Here is a 12318-nt window from a genome sequence, read left to right as displayed (position 1 = left end):
CTAACAGCAACCCGACTAAGGGAACTCGCGAGATAAGGAACCTCGTACCTTCCGATTTTCTGTATCGCCACCTTCTCCGTTCTCCTCTCTGGATTCCTGCGGATCCAAATTGCACCCCCGCTGCCTAACCTCTCGATTTTTTCCTATATAAATTTCCGGCGAACAAGAAGCGAAAGAAATATTCTTCCCTTTCTCCAAATATTATAATACACGTCGATCTTTCTACCATCGAGGTCTCTATAATGGATTAAATTTTGTCATCCGAACAGTTTCTCGGGGTAAATTTTTAACCTCGATGCCAGAGTAAATTAATCTCTCGCTCATTCGAAATTTCAGCAACGGTGGTTAAAGAAATGTCGACGTGGAATTATTTATTCGAACGAAACCGTCGCAAGATTTGAAAAATTTTGACGTCTCTTGGCATCGCGAGGATCGTCAAATAATAAACGAAGTTGATCGGGCAAACGATCGCGGTTATCTCTGCGATATAATTCCGCGTGTGGCTGTCTTTCGTTTGACATTTCAAAAATAACACTCGGGAGGAAATTGAAATAAACCCGGCGCAAAGTGGAGCGGAGAAGGCGAGAAATAAATGACAAAGCGGAGATAGGTGGAGCGAGGAAGACGGGAAAACTTAAGGTCGTTTTGTTCGAGGAAGGAGATTGGCTTGGAAGAGAGAATACCTAGTTGTTAGCAAGCACGAAGCAGTCCGGGGTTGCTAGATAAGGCGTGGGCATAAACGTCCGCAGATAAGGGTAGTTTGCACCCCCGTTGTGGACAGTTAGCCTTAAATGAGCCGGGGGAGGGGGCGAGACGTGTAAAGGCTTTTGTTGCGTGGATCCCATCTTCCCGCTTTTGAAATCAGTTTCGCTGATGTCAGTTCGCCGCGATAGCGGATCGAATATCCAGCGTGACAAAGAAGCTCGCGTCCGTTTAAACCGGTATCGCCTGCGACTCGATTTTCCGAATATCCAAATCATTTTCGCGCTCCTCCGCCGGACCGTTTGTATTTTTACGCGGGTGGAGATAGGAAGGAAAAACAGGAACGAGAAGCAGGATGGAAGCGGAGTGATTAAAAGGGGGACCGTCGTTCGAAACGTACTCCAGACGCAAAAACGAGAAGAAAAATATCCGCGGCGAAGCTGCCGGCCGGGTGATTTTTCACCAACGTCGTCCGTACAAAAATCCTGTCTCGCCGTTCTAAATTCCGCTTATCTAATGGGGTTTCGACAGTAATGTGCCGGCGTATTATGTAGAACCATCCTGCCAGGACCATCCCTTTTACGTGGAAGGCCACGAGCTGCGGTGCCGTTTAGCGTCAGATAGCGGAAACGTATGAGGGACGGGGTGAAGTCACCCTTATCTTAAGGGTAGCTACTCAATAGCTACTCGCACTGAAATTTCTACCATTCTCTTTCTCTCTCTCTCTCTCTCTCTCTCTCTCTCTCTCCTTCTCGTTCAATCGTCCGTTCGCTATCCGTTTCTATCTCCGCTATAGTTTTCCTCTTCCTCCCCGATTTCACCGTTTCTTTCGCCCGAGCGAATGAATAATTCCAGAGACTCTCGAGGTTGTATTGGAGATTCGCGATTGAAATTTCGAACGCGAGATGATCGAGGGGTAACGAAGGGACAGGGTACGAAGGAATGCCTCTGATTCGTACCTGCGAGGCACACGCGCATAATTTAACGTACAAGACACCGGGAGCACGAGCCGGGCTTTAGTCCTGGCGCTTAGGGTTACTTATACTTCGGAACGGCTATGTGTGTAATGTGCAAGAGTGCCTCCGGGGTAGGTGCTTGCGGTAAATCTAATAACGTTGTAATGCTGTTACCCCCCTCAAAGTTGGCCCGTAAGTTTCTGCCGGGCCTGTTGGCTCCGACTGCCGTGCCGAGAATTCCTAACGCGTGCGTCGTTTCGGCTGCATACGCCACACGTACACGCGCGCTTTCGTCTCGAAAAGAAGACGCCCTCTGTTCTTCCAAAAAACCGATAAAATCGCGAGAAAATTATATTCCGCGCGAATTTACCCCAAACCGAGTATCCAGCCGATAGGGGTCGAAGAAGATGTCACGAAAGTACCCCGAAAGAGGAAGCTGTGCCCCGAAGAATCCAACGTTTAAACTGTTTGCCTGCTTGGCTGCGGAGGTTGCGTTCCCTGCCTGGGAAACGAGGGTGCTTAATAACATAATTTCCAAGATCCAACACACACGTCGCCGCTGTGAATTTCATTAAAAGCTGAATTATCGCATTGACATGTCGATTGACGTGCTGCCGGGCAACAGGTAGCCGATACGATATTGCCGACTTTTGCAGCAGGGACGTGGTCGAAATCGAAAGAGAACCACGCGCGGTTGATGCGTTCTTCCGCAAATTTCGTGCGACTCACCCCTCGCGCTCGTGTCCGCCCACCCTTCGGCGACGGTTTGTTAGAACTGCGCCGTAGATATATGTCACGAGCCAAGGTAAGCCTTGCAGTCACCCCAGGGTGTTCTGCAAACTATGCTTGCGAAAAGTTCAACACAACTTCATAACATCGGTGTTCCATAGGAGAATTAGAGGGGTGAGAAGGGATTCGAAGTGGATGGCCGGGAGAGACGCGACCTGTCTCGGGGGTTTCAGGGGGTAAATTTGTTCTAGCGTGAGCTTACATGGGTTACGTTAAGTACATAGGTGTTTGGGGGTAGTTAGCTGTATTCACCGGCGCAAAATACGCGGCCGGCGTGTAACTTGAAACGTCCCGTACACGTGAACAGCAATCCTCCAGCAAATTCGGTAAGTTTCCGTGCGGCGTCCGCCTAATGGCAATTGGAAGCATTAACGCCATGAGCTTCGAAACTATTCGCCGACTCTCCGACGCCCTCGTCGATAGCTGTCGGGTACTTCCCGGTGTTCGCGTGGAACGAAAATCGAGGAAAGAATTGGACGAGATGGCGAAAAATACGGTTAGATCGCGACAGGACTACGCGGATTATCGCTGAAAATTCCTCGGTCGCTTAAAATCGCAATACAAAACGACCGTTGACCCGAATCCTATTCTTCTTCCACGCTCTCCCTGTCCCACCCTCCCTTCGTACGTCTCTTTCGCTCACTTTTTTCCTCTCTGTCGCTCTCCTCGTGGTCGAACGACTCTTTCTCACAGTACCGACTCGTGGAGATAAAAATCAGTAATTAGCCGGGACCATTATGGCGGCCGTTTGAAAAATTAGCGGGTCGTGGGGTAACCGCCCCTCTGGGCATAATCCCGCATCGGTAACGGCGCATACCAACGTGCATCCAGCCTGTCTCTGATTTATACGGGTTTGCTATTAATTACACCTACCCACTGGTTCGTTTTCCACCGACCAGTCTTTCTCCGAACACCGGTACGCGCGATCCTCAATCTTCCTGCGTAGGTATATCCATTTTTCGAGCCAGCTTTTTCTCTCGCGACGAGCACACACGGTCCTAACTCGCGTTTTCCACCTTCCACTATTCCACTGTCGTGGACGATTCGGCGTTCGCGATTTCCTCCGCGTCGCCGATTCCGATATTCGCTCCATCTTTCGATGTCCATGGATAGCAGTTTGATTTCGCGCCGCTAGACACGCGTGTATTTTCTCCCCTTTTTTTTTTTTTTTTTTTTTTTTTTTTTCGGTTGTTTGCATACGAAAGAATTCGAGTCAAGCGCGACGAGCCGAAAATTCCGGCCGGGTCTCGCATCGGTTGTTGTTTCAACTGACGCTGCCCGGTCTCGACGGGCTGCGGCGCAATTAAATTAAATGCTTCGGATTAATTGTTCGAAAGCAGTTAAATTAGTTGCGTTTGTTTTGCCCGATTTTTGCGCAATCTCGCTGCGGAATGCGCGAGGTGTACGCACACACCGTGCCGCGCGAGGGTGGCGGCCGGCGTAAGGGGGGTGGAAATTTCGTTCGCGGCCGCCTATTACCCATCGCGCGTCCTCGAATCTCGCCGGGTTAACGCAGCCAAAGCGTCGAAATACGCGCGTGTTCTCGCGAAAAGGACACTTAAAAAATTCATTTGCGTGCGTCCGCGTTCGCGTTTGTATGCTAAATGGAATTCGCGTTTCTCGTTTTCCCGCTCCATCGAACGTAGTGCCCTCGACCACGCCTTCTCTACGAAACCAGTGACACGTTTCAAGTCGGACGGAAGATGACACCGGATTTTTCTCTATTCTCCAACAACGACGAATAAAGTCGCGCGAAAGTAATAACCTCGTGGATAAAATTTCCAAAGAAATTCCCGTGTTTCGCGATTTCATCCTCAAGCAAGCCTCCTCGCCGAAGAAAGTGAGCATCGAGCAGAACTGTGGAAGAAATATCGTTGGCTCTCTAGACACGCCAGGTCACGTTTACCCTAAAACGCCCCGTGCAGATTAACCAACGACCAAGGAGCCAATCCTGGCTACAGAAGCACGCTCGCCATCGGACTGCATCTTGAAGCGCATCGTCAGCGGCGACGCGGACTCTTGAGCCGCATTGCTCGGATGCTGGCGATGCGTACGAGCGTCTGGCAAGCTTGCAAGTAAACGTACGCTAGACATGGTTAGACTGGCATCCGGCCGCAAGCTCTCAACCTCATTGCGACCATACACCACCCCGATTCCGGCTAGCTTTCGTGCTTCTCCCGTTGTTCAGCCCCCCCACTGGCCCCCTGCACCGGCCTCACCGACCGATACCGGTCCGCCAGATATCGCATCGTCGAGACATTCAAGACATAACGGGCCGAGGAGAGATATGCATCATTAGGATTGCCGGACAGCCGACACACGCGCGCCCACTCGGCGCCGCGTTCCTGTTATCCTTAATGCCGAGGGGTGCTCGCTTCCTAAGATGGCCCGCATAGCCTCGTGTTCCGCGCGTGTCTGTGTCCAAGACAGAGCTCTCGCGTTCGACCTCTCGCGAACGTAACAGTCGCGCCCGTCCAGTTCCAGATACCTCGACAGGTACCGCGTCGCGTAGCGTTATCTATCCGCTCTCTATTCGTCGAGGTGAAATACATGGGTGGAATGAAAATAATATTTACGAGGGACGGGACCGTTTAAACGGACCAGTCAGCGTTCCATCTCCCATTGTCTAGCCCGGAAGCCCTTTCGCGGCGCATTCTGAAGAAGCATACCGCGTCCTCCGTCCACCGCAAACATTGTCTGCGATCTGCTCGTTCGCGCATTCCTAACGCCGAAATTGCATGCCTCCGTATATGCGTGCATACGGGCTGGAAACAAACGAATAGGATTGTTCGTCGGGCACCATACAGCCTCCACTGGGACGGGACACTGCCGGGGGACGGGGGATGTAGGTGAGCGAAGGGGTTGGTAGGGATACGCGGGGTTGAAACGCGGGGACGAAACGCGAGATACGGGACAGGGAGAAAGAAAGAGAGAAAGATAGATGGTGATAGGACGTACGGGGGTGTGGGCGACGCGGGGGTAGATACGGTGGTGGTGCCGATGGTGGTGCCAGTGGCGGTGCCAGTGACTCGGTCGAACGACCAGGGGTTTGGAAAGCGTAATCGTTCTAACCCCGCGCCTCAACGAACTGCCCCTACGCTTCGTACCTGCCCTCCCCGCGCCCACACACCCCCCGCTGGCCCCGTGGCCGGTCGTGCGCTCGCTATTTATTGCCCACACTCGGCCGGTTCACAACATAAATATGTTACACCTATGGCCACACCTACTGCCCACGGCTCGCGAATTCCTCCGCAAGCATCCGGCCGGACCGCGAAAAGAATTACGCGGATAAGCGGATAAACGTTGTTCCCTTGTTTCACGTTCACCTTCTGTTCGCCCCGTGGATGCCGCCTTTTTTTCTTCGCTCCTTTCCTTCCGCGTGTCCCTTTTTTTTTTTTTTCTTTTTTCTTCTTTTTGCGTGCGAATCTTTCAGTCACGCTCGCCTTCTCCGTTAATCGTGTATTTCTCGCACGAGAGAACGAGATTTTTTCCCCGACGAAACGTGCGTAGGTGGATAGATCGCTTTGTCGATATTTTTCGCGAAATCTCTTTGCGAACTTTTTTCTTTCGACATATTGGCAACAGTCGCGATGGGGAAAGAAGATTCGACAGACAGGGACGAGACATTCTCACGCTTCAGACCTGTCTATTTTACAGACGGAAGTTGTCGACAACCTCTTAGCAGGGAGAAACAATCTCCTGCCACAGGAATCGAGGGTGACGTAAGAGCGAACCTGTTAAGGGTTCGACGTAGGGGGAGCACGAAGGGTCGAGTTTTGGAAGATAAAAGAAGGACCAACTGTTGAATACTGGCCAGACACGTCAAGTGGAATTCGAGCCTATCTCTATCTATCTCTGTCATCGATCGTCATCGTAACCGATCCCGATCGCGTTCGAAAAATAACGAAACTCTTACTTACGTTCTGCGTGATTCCCTCTCGGGGTTTCTCGATAGATTCGCCTCGAATACGTTCGCGGCTAGACCCGCCAGCCTTTTCCGGACCACGAAGCGCCAGTGTCTTCCTCTGTCTCGTCAGCCAGGCGATCTTTCTCTTCGGCATACGAAACGTAAACGACGGAACGAGGAACGAATACGCGAATTCACGGTGAACGGCGCGAATAATGGGAACGGGGTGTGTCTGAGCGAGGGTGCAACGGGAAAAATCGGAAGAAATAGCGAAACGCGACGGTCGTGCCTGAAAAGACGCGTCGGTTGGAGGGCTCGACTCGCGACCCACGACGCGCAAAAGCTCGACAGCTCCGCGGACGCACGTGCAACTCGGCCGCGTGGCACGTGGTGTTTGTCGGAGTGGCTCGGCTCGAAAGCCGCTCAGCAGAGCTTGCAAGCTCTCGAGCTTTCATTGGCCGATGGGTGGAAACTGCGCATGATTGCGGGTGTGGCCAGAACTTAAGGGGCGGAATAAGCTCGGGGTGACGATAGGACATCCCGAAAGGGGCACGTCTTCGTGGGTGTCCACGTTCCTAGGCTATCCCACCCCTAACGTGCTTTTTCCTTGAGCTTCTAACGAGCGTGAGAACCGCTCTCTCCCGTCCGAGCTTCGAGAACTTGCGAACTGACTTCTTCGATCCGGAGACCGACACGGCCACCAGCGGTCGGGGGGTGGTGCGGCGGAGCAAGCGGGGGAATTAAGGGAAACTAACGACGCCGAAGACTCTCGAGGACACGGGCCGATAGTTAATGCGACCCGTCGCGTTATTATTCGCCCAACTTTTTACCACGTAAAGTGCTCCGTGCTGAACTTTTCGATAGTGTTACAGAGCATACCGGTTGGGCGGTGGTTTCCGATGTCCGTACAAGCTGCCACGAATTTTTACCACAGGCGAACGCGTGCAGCTGGGAAAAATGCGAACGAAGCGTGCAAGTTACCGGGGAACACGAGCAGGTACGGTTTCTTCCAAGAATTTTCGTCTGTCGGCAAAATTTGAAAGATCCCACTCGATCTTCGCGCTGTCCGCTAATTACCGAACGGCGAAATTTTCTCGCATACGCGAGCTGGCCAAGCATCATCGATCCACGCAACGTATTTTTCTTTTGTAGCAACAGGTGGAAGTTATTTGGCATTAACGCGAAAAGAAGACAGGCACGCGTATCTCTCGCGGGCGTGCCAAGTGTTTTTCGCGATCGGGGCGCAGCGATCGTTAGGGGATGAAGCGGGACCGGTCAATGTTTGACGTGGCCGTGTGTCCGTGGTAAAGCGAAAGTCTAATCACGGCCGACCGATAAATAAATCGGCCTAGCTAAACAGCAAATCAGTTAGGAGGATGGTGTGATTTCAGGGAAGAGGACGCGGCCGGTGATTCGCGGGGTTGGAGGGGATTGGGGGACTTGCATCGCGTATTTACACGGTATGCTTGCTGATTGGCGTGCACGGCTATCAACGTTTTAATGATTTACCCTTGGAGAATGGCATTTGGCCTAGGACGGCGTAACGTGATTTATTATCGATCGCCGTTCACGCCGAATAAGCGTAATTCGGTTACAAGCAGCCGGCGTCGTCCGTGTCTTTTTAAAATTAACTTGACAAGCACAGACCAACGTTAATGTCCTGTGACTGACGTTACCGTATAATCCGGCCCACTACGTCGCATCGGAAGGCTTTCGTCTCGGCCCGGTCTTCTTCGTCCGCGAGCAAGCGACAAAGACGGGGGCGCGTAAATACGTAATGGGCCGCCGTCTCGACCCGGCCAGCCAATTATATATAACGTCAACTATCGATTGCAATTATGACGCGACCGGTGCAAGACTAGCGCGATACGGATATAGCAGCGATCGCTATTTCATAAATTCGCAATGACGCACGGCCCGGTCGTGAGTGATGCGTCATATATCGCGTAACAGCGAACATTTATGTGCACTCGCCGGGCACATAATTGCAATTAGAGCGGAATTCATTTACATCAGGCCCGACGTTCGATTTGTTCGGGGAGAAAGCACGGATTTACACGGCCCCACGATGGTGCACGCGTTCGCCCCGTCCCGATTTATTTCCGTGCACGTCAATCCGGTCGCGGTGCCGCGATGTAAATGGGATTAGATTAGCCCCGAAGGTCGTGCCGGTGTTCGCCAACCGTGGAGCAAGATAAAACTCCCATCCCGTTCGCCCAACGACGACCCGCCTTCTCGAGGACATCGAGCCCATTTCGAGGACAGTGCCAGCCGAGTTCGACACACTTCATAGGGAATTTTCCTCGAAGAACATCTAAATCCCCACGATTTTACGCGTTTACAGCTTCGTTATTTTTGCCTCTCCTCGATTATTCCATTCGCCTATACATCATCGCGAAAAGTATCGGGAAAATGCGATTTTATAAAAATCTCTTCCACGTTTCTCGCCTTACGTCGACGCAAACTCGACGGTAAGGAAGAAACGGAGAAATTATTACCGATCGTGCGGGAAATCGGTCGTTGATACGCATGGACGATCGGGCTGGGGATATCGGAGGGGAAAAAGTAGTAGGCGCTCGTTCTGAAAATTTCATTTCGATTTTTTTAAACACCGCCCACGGTACCGCCGCGTCCGGGATTAAAAGCTAATTCGAGCGATCCAGTTTAATTGAGCGATTAACGGCTAAATAAAGCCCGTTCCTCTCTCTCTTTCGCCCTCGCGGCGCTCGACCCACCTCTTCCGCCTCTCTCGCCGACCCTCACCCCCACCACCTTTTAGAACAAATCGTTCGTGATGGTGTCCAGCCCGGTGGAAAATATAATTCAAAGATATTTATGGCTGGATTACCGCTGGAATTGGGTATCTAATATACATGACCGGTTCCACGACCCGGCCGGACTTTAACTGTCCACCAGGGGGTTACGTTACGCCCTTTTAAAACGATACCGGCCCGCCATTACCGCGTAAACGCTGGCCAATTACGCGACCACGCGTTAGCGAACACGACTCGCGAAGATTCACGCGCGAACGCGAAAATTTAACGACTGAATTTTCGCCCGATCCATCCCCGTACCCGCGAAGGGAGCCATCGGGAAAAGGGACAAGAGTTTCCCGGTGATCCTGGAAAAGGATTAGCCGCAATTGATAGCCACGGGCATGGAGGAACGTGCTTGAACCTGGCGTTACGCACCACAGCGTCCAGCGTCCAAACTATTCGCGTTTTGATCGGTTCGAAAGTTTGCGTGCGGCCGTGTTTAGAGCCTAACGCGCACTCGATGCGCGAATGAACGAGAAACGGGAAAAAGTAGGTTTAATGAAAATTGGAAAAAACGCGAAAAGATGAGAAGAGCGGGGAAAAAGAGGGACGAAACGGTGGGCAAAAATGGAGGAAATTATTGGATATCGTTCGCCGCGGATCTCTCGGACTAAACGCGGTCAACGAGGTTAACGGAATAAAAAATTTATCGGTCGTTAGGACGCGATCGTTTCGGGGTCGTTTCGACCGAAAGGGATAGAGAGCGGTCGTAGAACGTGCCGAACGCGGAATTAATTAGAAGCAGCTGCCGACGCGGAGAGGCTAGACGCGATCGCGCAAGGGTAATTTTGATCCTGATCCAGAATTAGGGCCAGTCTAGTGTCCAGTGTTCTGCAGTGTCCGGTGGTTAGTGCCGGACCAGATGTCGCCACGGGCGTGACGTCACTGGTTAACTACCCTTTCGCGACCAACACCACCACCACATGGCATCGCCACCGTCAACCATCCCTCCCCGCCCGTTACCTTCACCGCACCCGACGGACACGATATACGGGGATGATTCTGATTAATTACCGATAGTTACACAAGCTGACGCCACGCCGTTGACAACCCTCGTCAACAGCGCGGACCTTTCCCCTCACCGGTTGGCTATCGAAAATCGCGTATCCGATTAACTTCTTCGAACCGAGTGTACCCGTTTAGCGTCGCGTTTTTCCCTGAAAATCCTTCCCTCGCCGACCAGCCGACGCGTGGTTTGTTTAATTAAAAATTCGTTAACGCGATAAAGAGGCGGTTAGAAGGAACCGTGACTGCGGGATTTCGCAAAGTCGCCCGGAGTCGTTGCTCGAAAGACAGAGAGGGCAAAGTGTATCCGGGGACGAACCACCGCGGCAAATCCATTTATCGATTCGTCGAGGTTTAATTCATTCAGAGAGCCGCCGGGAAGGATTGTTATGCGAGAAGGGATGAAAACGCGCGAGAGCACTAGCATCCCCTCGCGAGATGCATCGGGCCACGACCGACCGATCGGACCGCCAATATTTGGCAATTACGAAATATGAGTTTACATTTAATAATTGCGGTAAACACCGGCGGACGCGGCGAGTGGCCACAGGGGATGGGCCCAACGAGATATGGTCGCACGTTCGTTCGTTCGTTCGTGCGTTCGTTCGCTAACTCGCTCGCTCGCTTGCTCGCGTTTGGGGTAAATTCCGATTTACTCTCCGTGATAGGCATTATTCGACGCAGCCCGCGACTACGTTTTATTCGCTCCAACACGCCGCGAACCTCTGTTTCCCTTTATCATCGTCCGCCGAGATAAATGCCCGCCGCGCCCCGAAACTTTTTGTTCGCCACCCCCTCGTGTGCGCTCTCGAACACACCGGCACACGCTCGTACACGCTCGCGCCACCTCCAGCGCGACTCCGAACTTTTCACGCTCGCGTCTGCCTTCGACGTGTCCATATTTGTTTTTCCCCTCCATTTCCCTCTTCTTCCCCCCTTTCCGTTTCCCCCTTCTCTCCTTCTCCTTACGTCGCGAAGCGATCGGCCCCGAATCTCGTCGATTAAACCGTCGCGACGCGTCGAACGCTCGCGAAGGACCTTCCCGAACGGGGTTGCAGAGACTTGGTCGCGTAGGCTCGCATACGATAAGACACGGCCCCCTCTGTCGCTTCCTAAACCCATATACCATTAATGAGAATATGATCGATATTAGCAAACATTTCCCATGGGATATTTACGCGCGGCAGTTCGCGTAGATCGATACGGTATTCGCGATCTGTCGCGGTTATCGACGGCGACGTTTATTCAAATGTAATATCTCGTCCGCCAACGAAGATTACCTGCTTGGAAAATGTGTCCCACAGGTACGCATCGATTTTCCTTTGCCCCGCTTGTTTCGTCCTCCTGTTCGCCTCTTCCCTTTTTTCGTATACTCTCGAATTACCCTCCCCTGGACGGACGGGCATTGATAAAAGTTCGTATCGGCCGTGACATATCCCACCGGTGGTCGGTCCCTCCCACCCTCCCCGTCGAACCATCCATTTTCGAGACTTTTATACAACGCGTTGGATTTTTAGGAAATATAAAAGCCGTACGCGCGTTCCTTCGATCGGGACGAACGATCGAGCTTCCACTCCCCCGATCAGATCCCGGTCGTAATTTGTCAAGAACACGGAGCTTCCGCGGGACAGACTCTGGAATCGCTCGCGGTTGTTACGCAATAATTGCTGGAACGACGGGCGTAACGCGCGAGTGGAGGCGGAAAAAGAGGCCCTCTGATAAGTACTAGGCATCTCGTGGACCGTAGCTCGAAGGCTACGGATACACTCGCGCTGTTACGTAAATCCACGGGAGAACCTCGTCACCTTTTATTCCGTCGCTCCGAAGCCCGTGCTCTCCCTCTTTTCTGCCTCATAGACGTTCCTCCGAAGGGCTCCGGCCATGCACACCGATGCACACGTACGCGCAAACACACACGCACACCCGGCTAACCCCCATTCGTCGTACCTCGCTCTTCTCGCGTTCCTTTCTCCCCTTTCTGCTCGGTGTCCTACAGCAGTTCAAAAAGTTCTCCAGCCACTCTCGACGCAAGCTGTTTCACCAAGGATCTCGCGCCTTTTTCCAATTTCTTAAAGAGCTGCGACAATTTATGTGAAGCGCGTTCATAAAGTACTGCCACCACCCCTCGGGTTACCCAACCCCC

At 52.4% G+C, this 12318-nt stretch overlaps 1 protein-coding gene across 1 annotated transcript in view; it reads right to left on the bottom strand.

Moving 5' to 3' along the window:
- The window catches only part of LOC108548548 (LIM domain only protein 3), a 62371-nt gene extending 55607 nt beyond the window's left edge, over positions 1-6764 (bottom strand). Inside the window, exon 1 of the mRNA XM_017901561.1 lies at positions 6368-6764. The gene's annotated coding sequence lies outside the window, so the exon portion shown is untranslated. The remainder of the gene's footprint in view (positions 1-6367) is intronic.
- Between the last annotated feature and the right edge of the window lie 5554 nt (positions 6765-12318).

The sequence above is a fragment of the Eufriesea mexicana genome, unplaced genomic scaffold, assembly GCF_001483705.2.
Source record: "Eufriesea mexicana isolate 0111107269 unplaced genomic scaffold, ASM148370v2 scaffold1647, whole genome shotgun sequence".
Taxonomy (NCBI): domain Eukaryota; kingdom Metazoa; phylum Arthropoda; class Insecta; order Hymenoptera; family Apidae; genus Eufriesea; species Eufriesea mexicana.
This window is presented reverse-complemented; position numbering and strand designations above follow the sequence as displayed.